The sequence below is a fragment of the Halyomorpha halys genome, unplaced genomic scaffold, assembly GCF_000696795.3.
Source record: "Halyomorpha halys isolate HHAL.00 unplaced genomic scaffold, Hhal_1.1 Scaffold1026.1, whole genome shotgun sequence".
NCBI classification, from domain to species: Eukaryota; Metazoa; Arthropoda; class Insecta; order Hemiptera; family Pentatomidae; genus Halyomorpha; species Halyomorpha halys.
The window spans coordinates 298,437-302,096 of record NW_027105743.1 but is presented as its reverse complement, the minus strand read 5'-3'; the positions used below and the strand labels follow the sequence as shown (position 1 = coordinate 302,096).

The following is a 3,660-nucleotide window of genomic DNA, read 5'->3' as shown; positions in this document are numbered from 1 at the left end:
GTACATAGTTTATGTTCATTTTATTTATCCTTCTGTTCATATACGAGTATATTTAGAGAGAAATTTTATTTATTTTTATGTAAGTTTTTTTTTTCATTTATTTTTATTCATATATTTTTTTTAAATTTTAGAATAAATGTGATCAGTCATCACTATTACTCATTCCCCAACAACGTTGTGGCAGATTGTAATATTTATCAATAAATAAATTCTAATGCTGTATGGCAAAATGAAATAGTCGCAATATTTAGAAATCACTAAGGTTTAAGCTGAGATCAGTTGTAAAAAACTTCATTTTTGTTGGTAGTTTATCTAATATTTTTAATTAACAAATATAAATTAAAATAATTGAGACCCCATTACACTCACTATTTTGTACTATAAAACTATATAACAACATCAAATTTTAAAATAATTTTACATTATATAAATTATATTTGTGACTTTTCATTTCATTTCATTTCATTTCATTCGTTTTATTTTCTTTATTTCAAATTTATTGCCCATTCTCAAACACAATCCTCTTCACCCTAGTTACGCTACCAAAATATATTTTCATGTCTACAATACACTGAAATACTAGTTGTAAATTATTATAACAGTTTTGTATGTTTTCTTCTTTTATTTTCAACTGGTATTTAATTGATAATTTTTTCAGAAGTTTGGTCTTGTATTTTAAAATATTTGTAACTTTTTCCATTTTTCTTTTTCACTAATTTTGTTAAGTCTGAACTTGACCCGTTAATTTGGTCCAAATGATTTTCCTCAATCATTTTGATTGATATTAATTAATTAAACATTTTCAATTTTATTATTCATTTAACCTTCTTTAGTTAGGTTCTTAAGTTATTAATTTAAACCATTTTAAAATGTTATTACTGCTTTAAAATTTAGGAGAAACAGGTTCCACGCTCTGGCCCTAAGAGCTGTTCAATTTAAACTCAAGAAAAATGAAATTCATTTACACTCTTACCTCAATTCTTTAAGGGAAAATGCGTACTTTCGCGTTCATTGGAACTTTCAAATAGCTTTAGATATGAAGCAACTAATTATTATTAATGTTTTTCAGTTGAGAGGAATAGTATGACATACTTATTGAAAAATTTTAAAATCTCCATTTTTTTTTTCTGCACTTGTCCCACCCCAACTTACCTTATCCCTGTTTTGCATTGATGCGATCCTGTTTTTCTGCCCTGGCAATGCCTAAATAAGCGAAACGTTTACTGGTTCGTTGCCTACGAAGACTCAAGGATTTTTTTCTTCTGAGATAGTCAAGCTCTTGACAAATATAATGAAATTTATAACATCAACAATGCTGAATACATAGGCATTGGTTGGATAACGAAATATTATAAAAACTGGCGTAATTAAAACCCGAAAAATCAGCACTAAAACAACAATACTCGAAGTGAATAAAAGAACTATATTATTTCTGACTTCGCTAAGCACTATTCATTATAATCCACAAAATATTATGGATTATAATGAATAAAATAAAATTGTACGGATTATAATGAATAAAGCTTTTCAGAAACATGAGGACGTTTGTCGTTGTCCTCGTATCAATTTTTAATACTCCAAGCAGTAACCAACCACATTGCATTCAAATCATGTAATCTATGCATTTATTTATTGAGTATGTGCCAACTGTTGAACTTGCAACATTTTATCTTCTAATCATAACGTTGTGCAAGAACTTGAGAATATAAAAGTAAAAATAAAGGAATAAATTAATTGCAAACAGTGTATCTTATTTTATTTATTTTTTTTTTTAAGGAAAATATAAAACGTGATTACGTAAAAATGTTGAAAAGGATAAAAATATATTTATTGAAAAAATTCCTTGCAAGTTTTCCAATCTTATTAAATAGTACGTACTACAGTAATAGATCAAATATACAAAAAAATTAGCACTAAAAATATATAAAATGTTTATACTTTAAATGATTAGTATTAAAACGAATATGAGTATGTTATTTAGTTGTGCTTTAAGATAAAGGGATCGAAAAAAAAAATTAATTAGCATTCTAACTTAATTTATTTAAAATTATTAAGTTGAGCAAAAATACAGGAATATTTCTCTAGTTCTTCTAAAAATATCATCAAAATATTATATGGATTTAAATTGTAATTAATTTAAATATTATAACGATTATAATAATTTAATGTTGTACTGCAAGAAGTCACATCATTAGTTAAAAGTAAGAAACCCTTTATTTTCAAAGCGGTAGTTTCGAAATATATTGGGTGGCTATGGACACAGCGTACTGAAAAATAAAAAGCAATAGATATTATTTATTACATGATTAATATTTATAACATTAAAATATACTACATCTTTAACAACAAAATAACAATATATTTTTTTTTAGGCATTTGTTGTTGACCGTGGATATTTTATGAAGAGAAGATAAGGTTGGAGAGAACGCACAAACGAGAAGAAGTTGGGTTTCATATGAGAAGAAGAGGGTTGGAGACTAAGCTCAGTGAAGAACACAAATAAGAAGAAATTATTCAAGAAAATACAGAATAAAATTTTAATAATTAAACGATGAGTATTAATTGGGATTCTTAAATTTAATTTAAATATTATAATCATTATAATAATTTAATGTTGTATTGGAACAAAATCCATTATTGCTTAAAATAAGAAACGCTTTATTTCCAAAAAGTTTTGTGTGGCTACGTACACATTATGCTGAATAAATAATAAGCTATACATCTTACTTATTAAATAATTCATATTTATAGCATAATTATATACTGTATTCTCAACAATGAAATAAAACACTCTTTTTTTTTTTTTAGGAATTAGTTGATGACCGTAGATATTATATGAGGAGAAGTGGATTGGAGAGTGCCATCAGTGACGAACACAAGAACACAGATAAGAAGAAATTAGTCAAGAAAATACAGAATAAAATTTTAATAATTAAATGATGAGTATTAATTGGGATTCTTACTTTGTTTATTTAAAATAATTAAGTTTAGCAAAAATACAGCAATATTTCTTTAGTGTTTCTAAAAATATCAGCAAAACATTATATGGATTTAAATTGTAATTAATTTAAATATTATAATGATTATAATAATTTAATGTTGTACTGCAAGAATTTCCCGTATTGCTTAAAGTAAGAAAGGCTTTATTTTCAAAGATGTAGTTTCCAAATATATTGGTTGGCTACGTGCAGAATATGCTGAATAATAATACGCTATACATCTAATTTATTACATAATTCATATTTATAGCATAAATATTTACTTTCTATTTTCAATAACAAAATAAAAACAAAGTTTTTTATAGGTTTTAGTGGTTGATCGTGGATATTTTATGAAGAGAAGATAAGGTTGGAGAGAACGCACAAATAAGAAGAAGTTAGTTGAGAAAATACAAAAATAAAGAGAAAATAACAAGATAAAAACAGTATGAGAATATAGTAATGATAAAATTATAAAAGAAAGAAAAAAATGAAAATAATATTCATATGAAAATTCAGTGAGTAAATATATGTTTAAAATAAAAATTATTTAAAATTAAATCTATGAAGATCCTAAGGAAGAGAGCGAATATGTGTTTACTTAAATGTGTATGTAAAATAACAGAATTAATGAAATAAATATAAAATTATATAAGCTAGAATTAGTCAGTAATAAAAATAA

General features: G+C 24.8%; 1 long non-coding RNA gene across 1 annotated transcript in view; it reads left to right on the top strand.

Annotated features, from left to right (window-relative positions):
• The window catches only part of LOC136797297 (uncharacterized), a 44,937-nt gene extending 42,526 nt beyond the window's left edge, over positions 1–2,411 (top strand). The window contains exon 4 of the long non-coding RNA XR_010845156.1: positions 2,373–2,411. This is a non-coding gene — a long non-coding RNA (uncharacterized lncRNA). The remainder of the gene's footprint in view (positions 1–2,372) is intronic.
• Positions 2,412–3,660: the final 1,249 nt, after the last annotated feature.